We start from the raw sequence: 24,563 nt of genomic DNA, 5'->3' as shown, positions 1-24,563 counted from the left end.
CCATGGCCACCCAATTAGTAATAAGGTTTACCTTAAATGAACCTATAATCATATGTTACCATGCACTAGAATCTCTCTGCATACAAAATCCCAACTCAAGCCGAGTCATGGTTTATGTGAACCTCCATTTTCTATGAATATAATATTCTCTTTTAATTCCAGATCTTGATTAAAAGATTTTCTCATAATAAACTCTTTTCTGAATAAATCTATCTGTCCTGGCCAGTAACTTGAAACATCAAGAACAATTAAATGAACATAGGATTTTATCTCTATTTACTTAGATGAACAGATTCCATCTTGATCAACACCTACCTCCATATATAACTAGTAGGAGCCAACACATGAACATATACCCATACAGTACAAGTATGAAAGCGAGATCAAACTCAAACTACCTATATACAAGATAATCTGTGCTATCTCAGTCTAAAGATTATATGCACTGATATGATTTATGACAAAACATTGACAAGAGTAAACTCCATGTGCTTGTCATAAGTGTCACCGGTTCGGCCTACTTATCATTTATAAGTGCCTATCATGTTTGTTATATGGCATGAGACTCACCATTCCATCTTATTTATATCTCATATAAATAACTTGGGAACAAACATGAATACAATCTTTCTGGATAAGTCATGTCCTTATTATGAAGTATCCTCGATTGTGAACCTATTTATGATACTTTGTGCTAGAAATATTGTCACTCATATTCTTAACAACTTAAGAATAATATTTCTAACAAAATATCAATGGACCTTTTCTATTACACATAAATATATTATGTAAACGGAAAAGTGGAAATGCCTTTTATTAATAAAAATATGTACAAGATACATACTAAATGATATGCTCTAGGGCATACTACTAACAATCTCCCACTAGCACTAGAGCCATTCATTACAATATCTTAGACCTATCTTCTCAAGATGTCGGTCTAACTGAGTCTGTGACATAGGCTTAGTGAATGGATCAGCTGGATTTTCAGCTGATGCTATTTTCTGCATGGCTACATCGCCTCGCCCAACTATATGTCTGATAATGTGGTAGTGCCTTTCTATGTATTTGGATTTTGGTGAGACCTTAGTTCCTTAGCCTGTATGACTGCTCCATTATTGTCACAGTGTAGTGGAACTGCTGACTCAATGGAAGGAACTCCGTAAGTTCATCACGAACTTTTAATCCAAACGACTTCCTTTGCGGATCTCGATGCAAGAATATGCTCGGCTCAGAGCGGAATCTGATCGTGCTCATTTAGAACTCTTCCAACTGACTGCACCTCCATTACAAATGAACACATATCTAGAGGTAGACTTTTTATCATCGATATCTGATTAGAAATCAAAATCAGTATAACCATCCAATTGCAAGTCTCCACCTCCATAAATCAAGAATAAATCCTTAGTTCTTCTCAAGTACTTAAGGATATTCTTGACAGCTATCCAGTGTTCCAAACCTGGATTGGATTGATACCTGCTAGTCAAACTAACAGCATATGCGATATCCGGCCTAGTACACAACATTGCATACATTAAACTTCCAATAGCCGAAGCATATGGAATCCTGGCCATCTTATCTCTTTCTTCAGGTGTCTTTGGAGACATCTCTTTAGAAAGATGGATACCATGTCTCACTGGTAACAATCCTCTCTTGGAATCAAGCATGTTAAACCTCTTTAACACCTTTTCCAAGAATAGACTTTGGGATAAACCAATTATTCTTTTCGCTCTATCTCTATAGATGCGAATCCCAAGAATATAGGTTGCCTCCCCTAAGTCTTTCATGGAGAATGTATTTAACAACCATACCTTTATAGTCGTCAACATACCTGTGTCATTACCCATCAATAGTATGTCATCCACATATAAGACAAGGAAAGTGATAGCACTTGTCACTAACCTTCTTATATACACATGGCTCATCCTCATTTTTGATAAAACCAAAGGATCTAATGGCTTCATCAAAACGGATGTTCCAACTCCTCGAAGCTTGTTTCAACCCATAAATAGATCGCTTTAGCTTGCTTACCTTGGAACCATCTTGGGATTCAAATCCCCTAGGTTGTTCCATGAAAATGTTTTCTTCAATGTATCCATTGAGAAAAGCTGTTTTGACATCCATCTGCCAAATCTCATAATCATAGTACGCAGCTATTGCTAATAAAATCCTAATTGATTTAAGCATGGCAACAGGCGAGAAAGTCTCCTCATAGTCGATTCCTTGCCTTTGGCGAAACCCTTTCGCTACTAGCCTTGCTTTATAGGTCTCTACCTTTCCATCAGAACCAATTTTCTTCTTGAAAATCCATTTGTTCCCTATAGGTATAATACCTTCAGGTGGGTCAACAAGATCCCAAACTTGATTCTTATACATGGAATCAATCTCGGATTTCATAGCATCAATCCATTTTGAAGAGTCTATATCTGATATAGCTTCTTCATAGGTAAGTGGATCATCTCCATGATCTACTTCTTCATGAGTAGACAACTCTTGTTCTTCTTCATGAAGAAAACCATATCTCACTGGTGGGTGAGATACCCTGGTTGTTCTACGAGGAACAGCTGTAGATGTTTCATCAACGAGTATAGGTTGACTAGATGGATCTATATCCATCTGATCTGTTGGTTGGTCAGAATTCTCCAATTCTAACTCTATTTGCCTTCCTTTGCCTCCTTTCTTGAACAAACTGTTGTTCAAGAAATGTGGCATCTCTACTTATCACAACTTTTGTGAAGTAGGCAAATAAAATAATATCCAAAACTATCTTTTGGATATCCAACAAATCGACCTTTTCTCGATCCGTCTCCAATTTATTAGTGTTCAGCTTTTTGATATAAGCTGGATAACCCCAAATCTTAACATGCTTAAGACTTGGTTTTCTTCCATGCCATATCTCATAAGGTGTGGAAGAAACTGATTTTGATGGAATCCTATTCAGAATATACAAAGCTGATTCTAATGCAAATCCCCAAAAGGAGATTGGCATATCAGTATAGCTCATCATACTACGTACCATATCCAATAGGGTACGATTTCTCCTTTCAGATACACCATTCACCGTATGCCTCGGAGGAGTTAGGTGAGAAACAATGCCATGCTCTCTCAAGTATTCATCAAATTCAAGACTCAAATATTCACCTCCACGATCCGATCAAGAGCTTTAATATTCTTTCTGTTTGATTTTCTACTTGATTTAAATTCTTTGAACTTTTCAAAAGATTCATGTTTGTATTTCATCAAATACAAATACCCAAACCTTGATTTATCATCAGTAAAGGTAATAAAATAATGAAAGCCCCCTCTAGCCATTTCTTTAAATGGACCACATACATCACTATGTATTAGCTCCAAAATATTTTCAGCTCTTAGCCCTTGTCCAACAAAGGGTGATCTAGTCATTTTGCCCTGAAAGCAAGATTCACAAGTTGGAGTAGGCTCAGAGTCCAATAAGGATAGAATCCCCATTTTCTCCAATTTTGTAATCCTATCTTCTGCAACATGACATAACCTTAAGTGCCAAATATATTTTGAACTTGAATTGGTTTTCACCACGGCATTGCATTCATTTAGATTGCTATACTCTGGCCAGTGGAAACACTTTCTTACTGGCAATGGAAACACTTTCCTATTGGCAATGGAAACACTTTCCTATTGGCAGTGGAAACACTTTCCTTTGCCTTTGTCAGCTTTGGTCTTCCCTTTCTGTTTAGCTATGTTCTTGGAAGGACCAGGAATCTGAAGTTTCTTTTTCTTATTGCCCTTCTTCTTGTTGGACTTTCCAGTAGAAGAAGATGCAACCAAAGCTACCTCTTTTCCTTTATTGCCTGGCATATTCTTTTGGGCAATAACCAGCATGTTGAGTAAACCAGCTAAGGTGCATTCCTGTTTAGTCATATGGAAATTTGTCACAAAATTTCCAAAAGACTCAGGAAGGGACTGAAGGATCAAATCCGTCTGTAGTTGGAAATCCATGTTGAAGTCAAGATGTTCCAACTGCTCAATCAGCCGAATCATCTTGTGGACATGATCCCCAACATTCTGTCCCTCAGACATCCTCTTACGAAATAGCTGTCTAGATATCTCATACCTAGCATTCATGCTGTGCTCACCATACAACTCTTGTAGGTGAAGGAGGATCTCTCTCGCACTCTGCATGTTCTCATGTCGCTTCTGTAACTCATTACTCATGGAAGCAAGCATGTAACACTTAGCTCTCATATAATGCTCCTTCCACTTGTCCAAAGTTTCATGTTCCTCTTGTGTGGCCTCTGGAGGTAAGGGACCAGGAACATTTGAATCTAGAACATATCCTATATATTCAAGGTTCAGGACAAGTTTCAAATTTCTTAGCCAATCAGACAGATTAGGTCCTGTCAACCTATTGTGATCAAGTATGCTTGCAAGGATATTGGATGGTGGTGGTTGTTTTGTGCTCATTTTTATCGTAAAATTAATCGCAGAAAATAACCAGATTAATTAGTAAATGTATCATGTAATTAACCAAAATGATTATGGTCTTTTAATCAAATTGGTCCTCCCACTAACTTAGCGAATTCTACACTTCCAAAGTAGAAAACGGAAATCCTAGTTGGATGGATTTCTAGTGGATGATTGAATTCTTATAATTCTATTGATCATCCTCAGGTACATCCATTATTGGAATTACAATAAACTATAAGTGAGCAACTCCTTGCCCATCACATCTCATGTGAGGTTCAATCCTTTACCTAGCCCCTAATGCTCAAAATCTCAGGTACATCCAATATTGACTTATCTTGCATTAGTTAAGTTGATCCCATTGAGCCAGTAATTATGCAAATAATTTTAATGTCCTCAAGTACATCCAATATTGGCCACTAAATCATTTACATATTTACAACATCTCATGCTTAACAATTATTCTTAAGAAAATCTCTTAAATAAATTGCATCTTATGCAACTATTTAAAATTTCTTAAAATAATTGCCCCAATGGAGGGCCTATGTTATAATTACTTTAATTATAGCATTTCCAACTTAATCATTTGTTTGGAAGATTTTATGGTCATTCTAATTACTATTAAGGTCTCACTTTGCACATTATCCATTTAGCATGCATATATCATATAATTGCATACATTCTCATACATCTCATGCATTCATGGATAAGCAGTAAATATGGTATGATCATGGACTTTCTAAGGGATTCAATTCTGAGCCACCAAGAATTGAATCAGGGCATTCCTAGGTGCATTTCATTTATTCATTCATTTTATAAGAGTTGCTGAAGGAGTACATAATCAACACTTGATCTTGAATTCCTCCCACTGGTCCCACCAATGCTCTTAACCTCCTTGAACTTCTTGCAATCCAATATTACATGGTAATCCTTGGCATACCAAGGCGAATTTACAAGAACTTAAATAAATGAAATTACAACCCAAAAATTATTACAAACTTAATAATACATGCCCAAAATAAATTAAAATAAATTAATTAATTTACAATCCCAAAGAAACATAAAAGAAATAAATCCAATCACATTGGTCTTTTATAGTCCATGATCATCCATCATGCATATCACTATTTAACAATTAAATAAAACATACATACTTAAATTAAATTGAATATCTCATATTCAACTTAAAAATCCAGATTTGAATATGATTCAAATAAATTTAAAAATTCAGATTTGAATCTCATTCAAACAAATTTAAAAATTCAGATTTGAATCACATTCAAACATTTTTTAAAAAATCAGATCTGAATTTTATTCAATCAATTTTAAAAAATCAGATTTAAATATGATTCAAACAACTTTAAAAATTCAGATTTGAATCACATTCAAACAACTTTTAAAATTCAGATTTGAATCACATTCAAACAATTTTTAAAATTCTGATTTGAATCATAATTTAATTGTGTGATAAAAACTACTAATTAAACACTTTAATTAGTCAAAGAATAGGCCTTAGATCATACAACAATTGCAGAATTAAAAGCCAAACCTTAAACCAACCATGGAAGCCAAACCATGCGCACCATTGATGGTGTTTTTTTTTAAGTATGCCGCCAACTTGCTTTGCAACCAGCAATGAACTTTTGATCTCATGATCAAACACACAATTAAATCATATAATCAACAATCTAAATGGCAAATATAGTGGCTCTGATACCAATTGTAGGAACGGAAGCGTGAAAAACACAAGTTTATACCATTGAATTCAAAAATTTTCACCTAGGGTCACATGCATCATGCAAGATTTATTTTTATCTATTTGATTTCAATGATAAACAACATGTTAAAACTCTTTTAATATGTTTTTGGATCTGTATTTGCCATTTAAGATTTTAAAATTAATCAGATTAATTTTAGAACCCTAGATTAAATCAAGAACGATTACACTAACCTCTTGATGCACTGCAGCGTGTCTGCGCCTTTGAGATTCGTCTTCAGGACACCAGATGTTGTCCCTCTAGCTTGTCCACACCAAGAACACCTATGGCAGCCCTTGAATAGCTTCTAAAGCTTTTTCTATTAATTAGAAAATCAAGTTCTGCCTTTTAAGAGATTAGTGATGTAAACAGGACACTAGAAACAATTTCTAGTGTTCTTAATTCAAGAGATTGATGGCTAATCTCTTTGAATTGATGAGAGATGAAGAAGAATAGCTGGAGAGGCTCAAAGTGGCATGACAAATGAGAGGAGAGGCTGCTGGTTATTTTTTCTTTTCATAACCACACTTAAATAGCTAGGTTAACACATTAAACCCTAGCCACATGTCACCTTTTGATTAGCTCTAGGTTTAAGTGACCCAATCAAATTGTGCCAAGTGTCAAACCTATATTTAATCTTGATTTTAATCATCTTACATGATTAAAAAACATTTGGCAAGCTTATGTGTTATGCCATGTGTCACCATCTCACATGCCACGTGTCACACTGCAAAATGACCAAAATGCCCCTGTGTCTTAATTTTGAGTTCTTAACCCAAAATAATTATTTTCTTCTTCTAATTAATTTATATCAAATATAAATTAATTAATTAATCTCTATTAATTAATTTCTCATTAATTAAATTTATATTTAAACACTTTAAATATAAATTTAACTTATATTATACATCCAATAATCTAGATTTGGTTTCAAGTCATGCTAGGGACTTTGCAATCTAATTGCAAACCAAACCTATTTAATTAATCAATTAAACTCTTTAATTAATTAATTAATTAAATCATATTTAATTAGGTGATAACTTGTGTATGTGTGTGACTTACTAGGCTCATCACTAATTGGCAATGAGACATGATATCAACTCTTAATATCATCAGAACTCTTTCTTACCATAAATGATTTCTCTAAATCATTTTATGAACCTCATAGACCATGGTTAACACCTAGCATAGCATGCCATGGCCACCCAATTAGTAATAAGGTTTACCTTAAATGAACCTATAATCATATGTTACCATGCACTAGAATCTCTCTGCATACAAAATCCCAACTCAAGCCGAGTCATGGTTTATGTCAAACTCCATTTGCTATAAATATTATATTCTCTTTTAATTCCAGTTCTTGATTAAAAGATTTTCTCATCGTAAACTCTTTTTTCAATAAATCTATCTGTCTGCCAGGAACTTGAAACATCAAGAACAATTAAATGAACATAGGATTTTATCTCTATTTACTTAGAGGAACAAATTCCATCTTGATCAACACCTACCTCCATATATAACTAGTAGGAGCCAACACATGCCCATATACCCATACACAGTACAAGTATGAAAGCAGTATCAAACTCAAACTACCTATATACAAGATAACTGTGCTATCTCAGGTCTAAAGGTTATATGCACTGATATGATTTATGACAAAACATTGACAAGAGTAAACTCCATGTGCTTCTCATAAGTGTCACTGGTTCGGCCTACTTATCATTTATAAGTGCCTATCATGTTTGTTATATGGCATGAGACTCACCATTCCATCTTATTTATATCTCATATAAATAACTTGAGAACAAACATGAATACAATCTTTCTGGATAAGTCATGTCCTTATTATGAAGTATCCTCGATTGTGAACCTATTTATGATACTTTGTGCTAGAAATATTGTCACTCATATTCTTAACAACTTAAGAATAATATTTCTAACAAAATATCAATGGACCTTTTCTATTACACATAAATATATTATGTAAACGGAAAAGTGGAAATGCCTTTTATTAATAAAAATATGTACAAGATACATACTAAATGATATGCTCTAGGGCATACTACTAACAAAATTATGCCATTAATCCATTCAAATTATTGAGCAAAGTTAGGTTACCAAACCTGCAACTCTGCAGAATTTTCAATGAGCAGCAATGTTTGGATGGCTATAATTCCCTCTAGAAAACTCGGATTTAGGCGATTCTTGAACCGATGGAAACCTAAGACATAGTAGAACATTTCATATGAAGAAAGTGAGACGAAATTATGAACTTAACTTGATCAAATTATTGACCAAATTTGGATCAAAATCTGCCAGAACCCAAAATACCAGTATGAACAGTACACGTGAACAGTAAACTTATTTTGGCCATAACTACAAAACTCCGATTGAGGTGATCCAAAAATGAGAATACACTTAAGACAATAAAGAACATTTTCTATGAAAGAAGTTTTGTCAAATTCCAACAGTAGATCTACCAATAGAATAGTGCAACTTCGGAGAACCAAAATCGAAAATTGGCAATTTTGCCAAAATGACCTAAGCTTTGAGAAAATGACCAAAACCAACAAGTTTAATGACCAAAATGTGGTATGTGGGTGAAGTTAGAGTTCCCATACCTAGTAAGCCTTAAAAAGTCAACTATTTGACTGGAATAGTACAGTGAATAGTAACCCGAAACACAAAATTTCGAGAACGTCGAATTTAACACGTTAGAGCTAGGTAAATGTGAAGCTAAGTTTATTTTGGATTTATTTAAGTTTTAGTACTGAAACATTGGAAAATTTCGTGTTTCAATGGAAAAGAATACCGGGACAGAACCCGAGGAGTCGAGTCAAGGCCAACAGGCGACTCGTTTGAGGTTTGTGCACAACATATACTTTTATAATCATCTTTTGCATATCGTTTTGAATAATATGAAATATTGGATTATGGCATTCTTATGATGTTTGATCTAAATTGTTGAAAGTTATTATGTATATTTGAAAAGACAATGTTTAGAAAATGGTTAAGATAAGTTTTGAAACCACAGTGTCATGACCACATATTTGAACACCTCACTAGCACGACTAGTGGGGGTAATTAGTTTTGAATTTTGATTCCTTCTCTGGAGAAGTGTTGAGGTGTGCCAGTAGAAGAGGATGTGAATGGATATCCATATATTTGAGCTAGCTAGCCTTGTGATATGATTTCTTTTTAGCCTCTGGCTATTGAGATTCTATTTGTTTCGAATGGCGTGATCTAAATGTGGGTTTTATAAAATGTGTTTTGATATTTTGAAATGAACTTGGTTTACATTTAAAATCTCACAATGCATGATTGTATTTAATTTTCATGTTTAGCCAAATTTTTGAATGAATGTGCTTTAAGCTTTGCATAAAGATTATTTTAGTATATTGTGCACCACTGAGTCCTAGTACTCAGCGATAGCTTTTATTGCTGTCGCAGATACAGAGACTAGAGGAGCAGCAGACTGAGCTGCTGAAGTGTGTGAAGTCATCAGCTTGAAGCCTTCTGGTATAATTTATACCCTAACTGTAAATACTTCTTTTGATGTATATATTGCACATAAATGTATGGACATGTAAAAATGGGTCTTGAGCAGCTTGTACACAAATTTGTATGAAGTTTTTAATAAAGTTTAGTTTATGTTTCTTTTGATATAAATTTGTAAGGTTGCGTATAAATTATTTTGTTTTTAATGAATATGAATGATATTGATTGACAGTATTTTGAGAACTATTGAACTGGTGAATTTTGAGAAATTGACTGAGTTTGATTGTGAAACCGAAGTAGTGGTTGAGAAAAACTTTTAGAAGTGCTTTTTACAGGTATTCGAAGAACGGTTTTCTCAAAATACAGAGGAAACTCTGTCAAAATTTTTATAAAATTTGCGAAAAACTAAAATGGTAAAAAATATTAATTAGTTTTAATTTCAACTAAATGTTTCTAATACTTATTAGAAATGCTCACCACTTGTCAAAGATAAGAAAATTGTTTTAAAATCCCTTGTAGGGTACTTAATGAATTATCGGTAGGTGAAGTTCGGTAGTTCATTAGGTATTCTACGGGATCATGTTATACCTTACAGAGGGGCAAGGTGTGACATGTTTTAGTGGTATCAGAGCAAGTTTTTGAATTATGTTTTAAATCGTGAATTTGTGTCTTTTCTTTGTTAAGTACAACTGCTCAATGTCTATAATTGTTACATACAGTGCATTACATCATGAATATGAACTAACGGAGGGAAATCTCCTTATGTTACTTGTTCAGGAGATACCCTAACTTCATACTGAAATGGAAGAAGGGGATCGCTCAGTTGAGCAGTCTGTTAAAGCTGAGGCACAAGGGGAAGCCCCAGTTTTGCAGAATGTCAGTGGGTCAACAACACCAGCCCCACAAATGCCGCAGTTCCCTGCAAAATTCGCACAGCAGATGGCTGCGATGTTTCAGCAAATGGCTGAGGGTATGCCTGCTCAAGCTCCACCCCAACCACCTGTGACACAACCACTACCTTCAGCCAGACAGTACGACAAGTTATTGAAGTATGGGGCTGCATAATTTAAGGGTACAGTAGACCCACTTGAGGCAGAGCAATGGCTTGAAAGAATGGACAGAGTATTTAAGAAGCTGTACTGCCAAGATGAATTAAAGTTTGAGTATTCTGTGTCTCTACTGCAAGGGGATGCGTATGACTGGTGGAAGACCATCCCCCACAGCTTGGCTGAACCACCAGTGCTAACCTGGGATGACTTCATCAGAGAGTTCAGACAGAAATACATCCCAGACGCATATGTTGACCAGAAATTGCAAGAATTTTTGAGTTTGAAACAAGGAAATCGATCAGTGGCAGAGTATGAGAGGGAGTTCTCCCGCCTGAGTCACTATGCGGGGAGTCTCCTTACTACCAGCAAGGCAAGGTGCAAGAGATTTGAGACGGGTTTGAAGCCCAGCATAAGGATGCAAGTTGTGGGATTTCGACACAGCAACTTCTCAGAACTTATGTCTCAAGCACTTGAACTGGAGAGAGTTGAAGCAGAAGCAACCCCAGTGAAGGAAAAAGCTGAGAAATCAGAAAAAGACAAGGGGGAAAAATCAGTTGAACAGAGTTCTGGTGCTACCTCTGGAAAGAAAAAGAAGTTTAGTGGACCCAGCAGGGGTCGAGGTGGAAGATTTGGCAGGGGCCGATTCTCTGGACAGAGACCCCCTAGGTCTGGTCAGCAGTCGAGCAGGGGTTCACATTCTGCCCGCCCCTGTGAGACTTGTGGCAAGATTCATGGGGGGGAGTGTTATTGGGCCACTGGAGCCTGCTTTAACTGTGGAGGCAAGGGCCATATAGCTAAAGACTGTACTAGTGCTCCGAGATATGGTCCAGCTCCTACTACTGCCGAGGGGTCTATTCAGAGTCCTGCTCCTAGAGGTTCACAGTCATTTGGCAGAGGAAGAGGCAGAGGTAGAGGTACTGCTTCAGGCAGTCAGGGCACAGTTGGTCAATCAGCACAGGGAAGTGCTTCGGTCAGAGTTTATACAATGAAACAGCGAGAAGAGGCTGAGACTTCCGATGTAGTAGCTGGTATATTTTCTATCTCTGATCAAGATGTATTTGTATTGTTTGATCCGGGTTCAACCCATTCATATGTTAGTGCTAGCATAGTCAGTTCACTTGCTGTTCCATGTGTGCAAATGGGTTTTGAAGTGCTAGTAACTAGTCCATTAGGACAAGAGGTCCGGGTCAACAGAATTTATAGAGACTGTCCTTTGGTGATCCAAGGACATGTTTTCCTGTCAGACTTGATTGAGATGCCCTTCAGAGAGTATGATATCATCTTGGGCATGGATTGGTTAGCCAGGCATCATGCTATGATTGACTGTAGACTGAAGACAGTCACTTTTGGTCTCCCTCTGTACGGTGATGTGGTCATACACGGGGAGAGGCATTTACTGCCATCAAACATCATTTCGGCTGCACTAGCCAGAAGAATGATCAGAAAGGGGTGTGAAGCATACTTGGCACATGTGATAGACACCCAAGTGGGGAGTCCAGCACTAAGGGACATCCCTACGGTATGTGACTTTCCGAATGTGTTTCCTGATGAATTGCCAGGATTACCTCCAGAAAGAGAGGTGCAGTTTGAAATTGATGTTATGCCTAGTGTGTATCCAATCTCCATAACGCCATATAGAATGGCACCTGCAGAATTGAAAGAGTTGAAAGTGCAGTTGCAAGAACTGCTTGATAAGGGCTTTATCCGCCCTAGTGTGTCACCTTGGGGAGCGCTAGTGTTGTTTGTAAAGAAGAAAGATGGCACTCTCCGCTTGTGCATTGATTATCGGCAGTTGAATAAGGTGACAATAAAGAATAGATATCCATTACCCCGCATTGATGACTTGTTTGATCAGTTGAGGGGTGCAGCTGTGTTCTCCAAAATTGACCTGAGATCAGGTTATTATCAGCTGAAAGTATAAGAGCAGAGTATTTCTAAAACTGCCTTTAGAACCCGCTATGGCCATTATGAGTTTTTGGTTATGCCATTCGGGTTAACTAATGCTCCGGCTGCTTTTATGGATCTGATGAACACTATCTTCAGACCATACCTCGACCAGTTTGTTGTGGTATTCATTGATGATATATTGGTCTATTCGAGGAATGTAGAAGAGCATGATAGACATCTCATGATTGTACGCAGACTTTGAGAGAGAAATTTATATGCCAAATTGTCGAAGTGTGAATTTTGGTGAAGGAGATATCCTTTTTGGGGCATGTAGTATCGAAGAGGGCATTAAGGTAGATCCAAGTAAGATTGAAGTCGCCCAATTGGAGGCCACCCAGAAATGTCACAGAGATTCGTAGTTTTCTGGGTTTAGCTGGATACTACCGTAGATTTGTGAAGGGATTTTCCATGTTGGCATCTCCATTGACCAAGCTGCTTAGAAAAGATGTGAAATTTCAGTGGACGGACAAATGCCAGCAAAGCTTTAATGAATTGAAGAGATGTTTGACAGAGGCTCCAGTCTTGACTTTACCTACACCGGGTAAAGAATATACAGTTTACAGCGATGCTTCTCATAATGGGTTAGGTTGTGTGTTGATGCAAGATCGAAATGTCATTGCCTATGCATCACGCCAGCTGAAACCGCATGAGAGGAATTATCCAACACATGATTTGGAGCTTGCAGCCATTGTGTTTGCTCTTAAGATCTGGAGACATTATTTGTATGGGGAAAAGTGTTACATTTACACAGATCATAAGAGTTTGAAGTATTTGGGCACCCAGAAAGAGTTGAATTTGAGACAGAGGAGATGGTTAGAGTTGATAAAAGACTATGATTGTCTGATAGACTATCAGCCAGGGAAAGCTAATGTTGTGGCTGATGCCTTAAGTCGCAGGACTATGGCAAGTCTACGGGTTACTCCTTTGTCTTTGGTACATGAGTTAAGATCATTGCATGCCAGCTTAGAGATTAATGATGAGGGGCAGACAGCAGTTGCATGGCATGTACAGCCAGTGTTGATTGATCAGATTAGAATGGCTGCTCAGAATGATCAGAAGTATCAGAAGTTGATGGGAGAAGTCCGACAGGGCAAGAAACCAGAATTCTCAATCAGAGATGATGGTCTATTGCTACACCAGGGCAGAATATGTGTTCCTAGTGATGTTGATTTGAGGCAAATTATTTTGAAGGAAGCACATGAGTCTCCTTTTACCATGCACCCTGGTGGTATAAAAATGTATAGAGGGCTAAAGGAGCATTACTGGTGGATGGGTATGAAGAGAGATGTGGCAGAGTTTGTATCCAAATGCCTAACTTGTCAGCAAGTGAAGGCAGAGCATCAAGTACCCGCTGGGTTGTTACATCCACTACCAGTACCAGAGTGGAAATGGGAGAGAATAACGATGGATTTTGTGATGGGACTTCCGACGACACAGAAAAGTCATGATGCAGTTTGGGTCATTGTTGATAGACTGGCTAAATCTGCTCATTTTCTGCCAGTTCGGATGGACTACAGTTTAGAAAGATTGGCCAAGTTATACATTGATGAGATTGTGAGACTGCATGGAGTGCCAGTATCCATCGTGTCAGACAGAGATCCTAGGTTCACTTCTAGATTCTGGGGTAGTCTTCAGAGAGCCCTAGGAACTAGATTGAACTTCAAGATCGCATTCCACCCACGTGCATGCATGGCCACCGAGAGGGTAATTCAGATCTTGGAGGACATGCTACGGGCTTGTGTGATTGAATTTGAGGGTAGTTGGGATACACACTTGCCTTTGATTGAGTTTGCTTACAATAACAGCTACCAATCAAGCATTGGGATGCCTCCATATGAAGCTTTGTATGGCAGAAAATGTAGAACCCTGTTGTGTTGGGATGACGTGGGTGAAAGAAAGATGATCGAACCCGAAATTGTTCAACAGACTGAAGAGAAAATCAGGGTGATCAGAGATCGACTTAAAGCTGCATTAGACCGTCAGAAGTCCTATATTGATTTGAAAAGAAGGGATATTCAGTATGCAGTGGGTGAGAAAGTTTTCCTCAAGGTTTCTCCTTGGAAGAGGATTATGAGATTCGGCCGAAAGGGGAAACTAAGTCCTCGTTTTATCGGACCATATGAGGTTCTGGAAAGAGTGGGTCCTTTGGCATATCGTTTGGCACTACCTCCAGAGTTGGAGAAGATACATAATATCTTCCATGTGTCTATGTTGAGGAGGTATCGATTAGACCCATCTCATGTACTACCAGTAGAAGAAATAGAAGTGAATCCAGACCTCACATATGAAGAAGAACCCATAAAGATTCTGGCTTATGAGGTGAAGCAGCTACGGAATAAGCAGATACCGTTGGTAAAAGTGCTATGGAACCATCATTCAGGCCAAGAAGCTACTTGGGAACGAGAGGAGGACATGAGGAGACAACACCCACAGCTATTCAGAGATTGATACCAGGTAAAATTTTGAGACGAAATTTATTTAAGGGGGGGAGAATTGTAACACCCCCGTTGTGTAGCCTGGTATATTTCACTGTTCCGGTGACCGGTGTCGGTCCGGACAATTAATGGGATTAAGGCCACACTTAAGACAACTTGAGAAGCCATAAACATAAATAATTAGTAATGTTTAATTAGTTAACCATAAATAAGAAAAACAGAACATAAGAGGTTAAACGAGCCAAGAGTCACAGCGATGAGTGACCTCCTCGGGAACGACTGCGAAGTCATTTTAAACTCAAATTTCGAACCGTAAAAAGTGACGCTGCAGTCCTTAGGACCCTTATGAACACAGTGGAAAAGAGAAAATCACGAAAAAGAACTGTTAAGCCAGTCAAATAATTAAGTCAGGGAGCCGGAAGAAATATGGAATTATTTGCAAACCGGGATGAACCGGCGAGGGGCAATTTGGTCAATTGACCCCGAGAGCTGACTCCTGACCTAACTGTCAAATAAAATCGGAGAAAAGAAAATTTCAGAATTGGAAATTAAATTAAAGAACTAATAGAAAAATTAAAAAAAAAAAGAAGAGAAAATGAAAAAGTTGAAAAGTTGATGACATCATCATGATGATGTAACTATGACCTCATAATTAATTTTAATTTAATTAACTAATTGACTAAGTCAAATTAAAGACTAAAAACAAAATTGAAAGGCCAATTTTTTTTACTTCTTCTTCTTCTTTTTTTCCCTCTTTCCCATAGCTCTCTCCTCTCCCTCTCATTTCCATGAAAAGCCACCATTAAAGCTTGCATACAAGCTTTAATTCTTCCACTCAATTCTCATAACTCCCCTAAAATACCCTACTAAAGCTTATTATTACTACTTAAGAAGGAGATTACAAGGAGAAAGAAGAGCAAAAGTTAGGGTTTTGAAGATTTAAGAAAGGTTAGTGTGTTAACTTGTTATTTTACTTCTTTAAATGCATATGCAATGGTTGACACGAGCTTAGGATTTATGAAATGAAATAAAAACATGGGAGAAGGACCAAACTGAAATTCAACCTAGTTGAGGGGAGTATGAAATTGAATGGTTTGATGCATTAGAATGAGTTTAAAAGCTTTGATTAGTTGAATGGTTAGGACTAAGTGCACTACTTGTGGTTAAATGCAAGAGTTAGCAAGATTAGGGTTTGTAGGCTAGGGTTTGTGAACCAAAATTTGGAGAAATGTATAAATGGCATGTTGGACCTATTGTGAAGTGAAATAATGGTCAATTATGACCAAATAACTTGTGTGGGAATGATAGGAAACTAAGTTAAATTCGGAGGTCCAATGGTCATGCTGCTGGCAGCATGACCAAACCCACTTTGAAGGACCAAAAATCAAATTTTACAAGTCCAATTGATATGCCACCAATTAGGGATGAAAATAGACATAAAATAGCACAATTTTCATTAAGGAACCATGGTCAAAAACTGACCAAAACTTAGTGAAACAATTGACCAAAGTGGAATGAGTGCAGGCTGCCACTGCACTAAACTGACCAAATGAACAATAACTGTTCATTTGGTCATAACTTGAGTTAGACAGGTCAAATTGACCTGAAATTTGGTCAGGGGTTAGCGGACATATAGATCTAAAACTTTCATGAAGAACATCACCCCAAATTATGCCATTAACCCATTCAAATTATTGAGCAAAGTTAGGTTACCAAACCTGCAACTCTGCAGAATTTTCAGTGAGCAGCAATGTTTGGATGGCTATAATTCCCTCTAGAAAACTCGGATTTAGGCGATTCTTGAACCGATGGAAACCTAAGACATAGTAGAACATTTCATATGAAGAAAGTGAGACAAAATTATGAACTTAACTTGATCAAATTATTGACCAAAATTGGATCAAAATCTGCCAGAACCCAAAATACCAGTATGAACAGTACACGTGAACAGTAAACTTATTTTGGCCATAACTTGAGCTACAAAACTCCGATTGAGGTGATCCAAAAATGAGAATACACTTAAGACAATAAAGAACATTTTCTATGAAGGAAGTTTTGTCAAATTCCAACAGTAGATCTACCAATAGAATAGTGCAACTTCGGAGAACCAAAACCGAAAATTGGCAATTTTGCCAAAATGACCTAAGCTTTGAGAAAATGACCAAAACCAACAAGTTTAATGACCAAAATGTGGTATGTGGGTGAAGTTAGAGTTCCCATACCTAGTAAGCCTTAAAAAGTCAACTATTTGACTAGAATAGTATAGTGAATAGTAACCCGAAACACAAAATTTCGAGAACGTCAAATTTAACACGTTAGAGCTAGGTAAATGTGAAGCTAAGTTTATTTTGGATTTATTTAAGTTTTAGTACTGAAACATTGGAAAATTTCGTGTTTCAGTGGAAAAGAATACCGGGACAGAACCCGAGGAGTCGAGTCAAGGCCAACAGGCGACTCGTTTGAGGTTTGTGCACAACATATACTTTTATAATCATCTTTTGCATATCGTTTTGAATAATATGAAATATTGGATTATGGCATTCTTATGATGTTTGATCTAAATTGTTGAAAGTTATTATGTATATTTGAAAAGACAATGTTTAGAAAATGGTTAAGATAAGTTTTGAAACCACAGTGTCATGACCACATATTTGAACACCTCACTAGCACGACTAGTGGGGGTAATTAGTTTTGAATTTTGATTCCTTCTCTGGAGAAGTGTTGAGGTGTGCCAGTAGAAGAGGATGTGAATGGATATCCATATATTTGAGCTAGCTAGCCTTGTGATATGATTTCTCTTTAGGCTCTGGCTATTGAGATTCTATTTGTTTCAAATGGCATGATCTAACTGTGGGTTTTATGAAATGTGTTTTGATACTTTGAAATGAACTTGGTTTACATGTAAAATCTCACAATGCATGATTGTATTTAATTTTCATGTTTAGCCAAATTTTTGAATGAATGTGCTTTAAGCTTTGCATAATTATTTTAGTATATTGTGCACCACTGAGTCCTAGTACTCAGCGATAACTTTTATTGCTGTCGCAGATACAGAGACTAGAGGAGCAGCAGACTGAGCTGCTGAAGTGTGTGAAGTCATCAGCTTGAAGCCTTCGGGTATAATTTATACCCTAACTGTAAATACTTCTTTTGATGTATATATTGCACATAAATGTATGGACATGTAAAAATGGGTCTTGAGCAGCTTGTACACAAATTTGTATGAAGTTTGTAATAAAGTTTAGTTTATGTTTCTTTTGATATAAATTTGTAAGGTTGCGTATAAATTATTTTGTTTTTAATGAATATGAATGATATTGATTGACAGTATTTTGAGAACTATTGAACTGGTGAATTTTGAGAAATTGACTGAGTTTGATTGTGAAACCGAAGTAGTGGTTGAGAAAAACTTTTAGAAGTGCTTTTTACAGGTATTCGAAGAACGGTTTTCTCAAAATACAGAGGAAACTCTGTCAAAATTTTTATAAAATTTGCGAAAAACTAAAATGGTCAAAAATATTAATTAGTTTTAATTTCAACTAAATGTTTCTAATACTTATTAGAAATGCTCACCACTTGTCAAAGATAAAAAAAATTGTTTTAAAATCCCTTGTAGGGTACTTAATGAATTATCGGTAGGTGAAGTTCGGTAGTTCATTAGGTATTCTACGGGATCATGTTATGCCTTACAGAGGGGTAAGGTGTGACATGTCATCTATTGCCTTTCCTGGAAAAATTCTTGCAACTGTTCAACTGAAACTTGCTCAAGCGGCACAATGGGTAGAATAGTTGGATAATACCCATAAAGAGCCTCAAATGGAGTTATTTTTATGGCTGAATGATAGTTAGTATTGTACCACCACTTAGCAAGGGAGAGCCACCGACTCCAAGAAGTGGGCATGAGATATGTCATGCACCTCAAATAAGCTTCCAAACACTGATTTAACCTCTCTGTCTACCCATTAGTTTAGGGGTGGTATGCTGTACTAAAGGAGAGGTTAGTTCCCAAGCATTTAGAGAATTCTTTCCAAAATAAGCTTGTAAAAAGCTTATCTCTGTCAAACACAATAGAAACAGGTGCCCCATGTAGCTTATAAATGTTGTCCAAAAAGAGTTTGACAACTAAGGAAGCTGAAAATGGATGTGCAAGAGGAAGGAAATGGACATACTTGGTAAATCTACAAACCACTATCAAGAAGGTGTCTTTACCATTTGACTTAGGCAATTGCTCAATAAAATCCATGGAGAGATGTTGCCAAGCTTGAGATGGCAATGTTAAAGGTTGGAGCAAAACAAGTTTCTCTTTTACATGTAGCACACTGATCACATTGTCTCACTCACTGTAGAACATTAGATTGCATGCTAGGCCAATAAAAATGTTTCTTAAACTTTTGGCAGGTGTTATTAATTCATAAATGACCTCCTAAAGGAGAGTCATGATAAATGAAGATCAATTTCTGCCGTAGTGCTATAGAATTCCCAACATAAACCCTGTTCTTGTAATATAAAAGACCCTGATTGTAGTGAAAAGAGGGTACTGTTGTCCCATCTACTGCTAATTGAGTAATTAACTCTTTAGCTCTATCATCTTGCTCATAACTAGCCACTATAGAAGTGATCCAAATATGAAATGGACTAGAAGTCACAACATATAATTGCTCATCTCGTGACAAAGATCTTATAGACAATGCATCTGCAACCTTATTCTCAACTCCCTTTCTATACAAAATTTTATAGTCAAGGCCAAGTAACTTTGAAATCCCCCTTTGCTGAAGGTTAGTGTGCAACCTTTGCTCCAATAAAAATTTGATGCTTTCATGATCAGTTTTGATGAAAAAGGTACCTTAGTCTAGATAATGTCTCCATTTAGAGACAGCAAAGGTAATAGCCAGTAGTTTTTTCTCATAAACTGAAAGTGCTTGAGTACTTGGCCTAAAAGTTTTGGAAATATAAGCTATAGGATGACCCCCTTGTTGTAATACAGCTCACATGCCCTTGTCACTTGCATCTGTTTCAACCACAAAGCGTTGGGAGAAATCTGGCAAACCCAAAACAGGCAGAAGCCATAGCTTCCTTAAGTTGCTCAAAGGCCTGCTGACTTGCATTAGTCTAAACAAACCCATCATTCTTCAACAAATCAGTAAGAGGTTTGCTAATTAGCCCATAATGCCTTACAAATTTCCTGTAATACCCTGTAAAACCAAGAAAGCCTCTTAATTTCTTCACTTTTTTAGGAGTAGGCCTTGAGACCATTAACTGAATTTTTGCTGGATCAGTGAAAACTCCCTTAGCAGAAATTATGTGGCCCAAATAATCAATAGAAGGCTGCCCAAAAGAGCATTTAGAGAGCTTAGCATACAGGTGCTGCTCTTGAAGCATTTTAAAGACTTCTTCCAAATGAGCAAGATGTTCCTCCATAGTGCTGTTGTAGATCAAAATGTCATCAAAAAATACAAGCACAAATCTTCTTAAATACGGCTGGAAGATATGATTCATTAGTGCTTGTAAAGTGGTTGGGGCCTTGGTTAAGCCAAAGGGTATGACCTTAAACTCAAAATGGCCATGGTGAGTTCTAAATGCAGTCTTATAAATGTCAATAGGTTCCATTCTTATTTGATGGTACTCTGCTCTAAGGTCAATCTTCGAAAAATACTTCGCACCATGTAACTCATGCAACAAATCATCAATGATAGGAATAAGAAACTTGTCCTTGACAGTCAGGTCATTGAACTTCCTATAATCCATACAAAATCTCTATGAGCTGGCCTTCTTTTTCACTAACAACACTAGTGATGCAAAGGGACTCTTACTAGGCTAAATTATGGAGGAATTAAGCATATCGGTCACCAGCATTTTTATTTTATCCTTCTAATAGTGTGTGTCACACCTTACCCCTCTGTAAGGCATAACATGATCCCGTAGAATACCTAATGAACTACCGCACTTCACCTACCGATAACTCATTAGGTACCCTACAAGGGATTTTAAAAAAAATTTCTTACTTTTGTTAAGTGGTGAGCATTTCTAAATAGATATTAAAACATTTAATTAAAGTTGGAAACTAGTTAAAATTTTTGGCCCATTTTATTTTTTCGCAAATTTTATAAAAATTTTGCCAGAGTTCCGTCTGTATTTTGAGAAAACAGTTCTTCAAATACATGTAAAACGCACTTCCAATAAATTTTCTCAACCACTACTTCAATTTCACAATCAATCTCAACCAATTTTTCAAGTCTCAAAATTCAACGGTCAACATTTCTCAATTTTCAAAATTCAATAATCATTAAAATAATATCTATCAATCTCATTCAAATTAAAATAAAACATTTCCATTCATTATTTCATTAAAGACAAACAATCTATATATACATTATACTAAAATCTACATTAAGAAATCCAAACTAAATTTTATTACAACTTTATACAAACTTTGTACAAACTGCTCAAGACCGATTTTACATGTCCATACATTTATGTACATTACATATATCAAAATAAATTTCTACAAACAAGGTATAAAATATATCCGATATAACTTCAAGCAGGTAGCTCCCTTGTCCTCAGCAGCTCAGTCTGCTGCTCCTCTAGTCTCTAAATCTACGACAGCAATAACAGTTATCGCTGAGTACTAGGACTCAGTGGTGCACAACATACTAAAATAATCTTTATGCAGAATTTAAATCATATTTATTCAAAAATTGAACTGAACATGAGAAGTAAATACAAAACATGAATTATGAGACTTTTAATCCAAACAATTTCATTTCAAAGTATCAAAACACATTTCACAAAACCCACAGTTAGATCATGCCATTCAAAACAAATATAATCTCAATAGCCAGAGGCTAAGGAGAAGTCACATTACAAGGCTAGCTAGCTCAAATATATGGATATCCATTCAAATCCTCTTCTACTGGCACACTCAACACTTCTCCAGAGAAGGAATCAAAATTCAAAACTAATTACCCCCACTAGTCATGCTAGTGAGGTGTTCAAATATATGGTCATAACACTTTATAACACCCCTATTTGTATAGCCTAATATATTTCACTGTTCCAGTGACCGGTGTCGGTCCGGACAATTAAGGGGATTAGAACCATACTTAAGACAACTAGAGAAGCCATAAACACAAATAATTAGTAATATTTAATTAGTTAACTATAAATAAGAAAAACAGAACATATGAGGTTAAACGAGCCAAGAGTCACAGCGATGAGTGACCTCCTCGGGAACGACTGCGAAGTCATTTTAAACTCAAATTTCGAACCGTAAAAAGTGACGCTGCTGTCTTTAGGACCCTTATAAACACAGTGAAAAAGAGAAAATCACGAAAAAGAATCATAAGCTACCAAATAATTAGGTCGTGAGCCAAAAGAAATATTAGATTATTTACAAACCGGATGAACCTACGAGGGCAATTGACCGAGAGCGACTCGACCTAATCACAAATAAAAACGGAGAAAAGAAAATTTCGGAATCGAGAATTAAATTAAAGAACTAATAGAAAAATAAAAATAAAAATAAAAAAAAGAAGAAGATGGAAAAGTCAAGGGTGATGACATCATGCATGACCTCATGCATGATGCCATAAATAAATTAATTAAATTATTTATTAAATTAGCTTTTGTGGTCTTCCATAAGACTAAAGATATAAAAGAAAAAGAAAAGAAAAAAAAATAGAAAACACTCATCTTCCATACGTTTCTCTCTCTTCCAAGCTCTCCTCTCCCTTTCTTTTTATTTTTCCACCATTAAAGCTTATATTTAAGCTTTTAAAACCATAAATTACACCATAAATTTTCCTAGTTCCTTGTGTTAAACCTTATCTTTGAGTCTTGAAAAGAAGATTGGAGCAAGAAAGAAAAGGAAAAATTGAAGAAATAAAGACTTGGAAATTCTACATAAAAGGTTAGTAATCAAATTTGATAATTTGAGTTTGATTCTTACATTTCTAACTTATTGAACTTGTAAATAAACTTAAAATGAAAAGAAATTAATTGTTGGAGGATTAAAGAAAAACTCATCTAGCTAGGGTTTTGATGTGTGTGCATGAATTTGATGGACTTAAAGGTGTATATGAGCTTGATAGAGTTAAAGAAGCATGTATATAGGCATTGAATTGGTTAAATGAAACAACTTAGTGAGTTAGGGTTTTGGGACTTAGGGTTTGTGAAGAAAAAATGTAAGAAATGAGTAAATGGCATGTTTGACCTATTGTGAAATGAAAAATGGTCAATAATGACCAAAAGAGATGTGTGGGAATTGTTGGAATGAAAACCAAATTCGTAGGTCAAATGGTCATGCTGCTGGCAGCATGACCAAACCCACTTTGAAGGACCAAAACGGAAATTTTACAAACCCAATTGATATGCCACCAATTGAGGATGAAAATAGACATAAAAGGGCACAATTTTCATTAAGGAACCATGCCCAAAAACTGACCAAAACTTAGTGAAACAATTGACCAAAGTGAAATGAAAGCAGGCTGCCACTGCACCAAACTGACCAAATGAACAGTAACTGTTCATTTGGTCATAACTTGAGTTAGGAAGGTCAAAATGACCTGAAATTTTACCAGAAATTAGATATGATATAGATCTAAAACTTTCATGAAGAACACCAACTCAAATTATGCCATTAACCCATTCAAATTATTGAGCAAAGTTGAGTTACTGTACTTGAGATTCTGCAGAATTCCATTTGAGCAGTAATGTTTGAAGGGCTATAACTCTCTCTAGGAAACTCGGATTTAGGTGATTCTTGAGCCGATGGAAACCTAAGACATAGTAGAACATTTCATATGAAGAAAGTTAGACCAAATTATGAACTTAACTAGATCAAATTACTGAACAAAGTTGGACCAAAAATCTGCCAGAACCAAAATCTCAGCATGAACAGTGCACATGAACAGTAATTGTATTTTGGCTATAACTTGAGCTACAAAACTCCGATTGAGGTGATCCAAAAATGATAATACACTTAAGACAATAAGGAACATTTTCTATGAAGGAAGTTTTGCCAAATTCCAACAGTAGATTGACCAATGGAACAGTGCAACTTCGGAGCACCAAAACCGAAAATTATCAATTTTGCCAAAATGACTTAAGCTTTGAGAAAATGACCAAAACCAACAAGTTTAATGGCCAAAATGTGGTATGTGGGTGAAGTTGGAGTTCCCATACCTATTAAGCCTTAAAAAGTCAACAATTTGACTTGAATAGTGCAGTGAATAGTAACCCGAAACACAAAATTTCAAGAACGTCAAATTTAGCACGTTAGAGCTAGGTAAAAGTGAAGTTAAATTTATTTTGGATTTATGTTAAATTATGGTACTGAAACACTATAAAATTTATGTGTTTCAGTGGAAAAGAATACCGGGACAGAACCCGAGGAGTCGAGTCAAGGCCAACAGGCGACTCATTTGAGGTTTGTGCAC

General features: G+C 36.3%; 1 long non-coding RNA gene across 1 annotated transcript; it reads left to right on the top strand.

Moving 5' to 3' along the window:
* The first annotated feature begins 17,509 nt into the window (after positions 1-17,509).
* Positions 17,510-18,381, top strand: LOC131171750 (uncharacterized). The gene is made up of 2 exons (XR_009142392.1): positions 17,510-17,590; positions 18,175-18,381. It is a non-coding gene; the product is annotated as an uncharacterized LOC131171750 (long non-coding RNA).
* Positions 18,382-24,563: the final 6,182 nt, after the last annotated feature.

This window comes from Hevea brasiliensis, chromosome 13 (assembly GCF_030052815.1).
Source record: "Hevea brasiliensis isolate MT/VB/25A 57/8 chromosome 13, ASM3005281v1, whole genome shotgun sequence".
Taxonomy (NCBI): domain Eukaryota; kingdom Viridiplantae; phylum Streptophyta; class Magnoliopsida; order Malpighiales; family Euphorbiaceae; genus Hevea; species Hevea brasiliensis.
The sequence above is the reverse complement of the archived record's forward strand: the minus strand, read 5'-3'. Positions and strand labels throughout refer to the sequence as shown.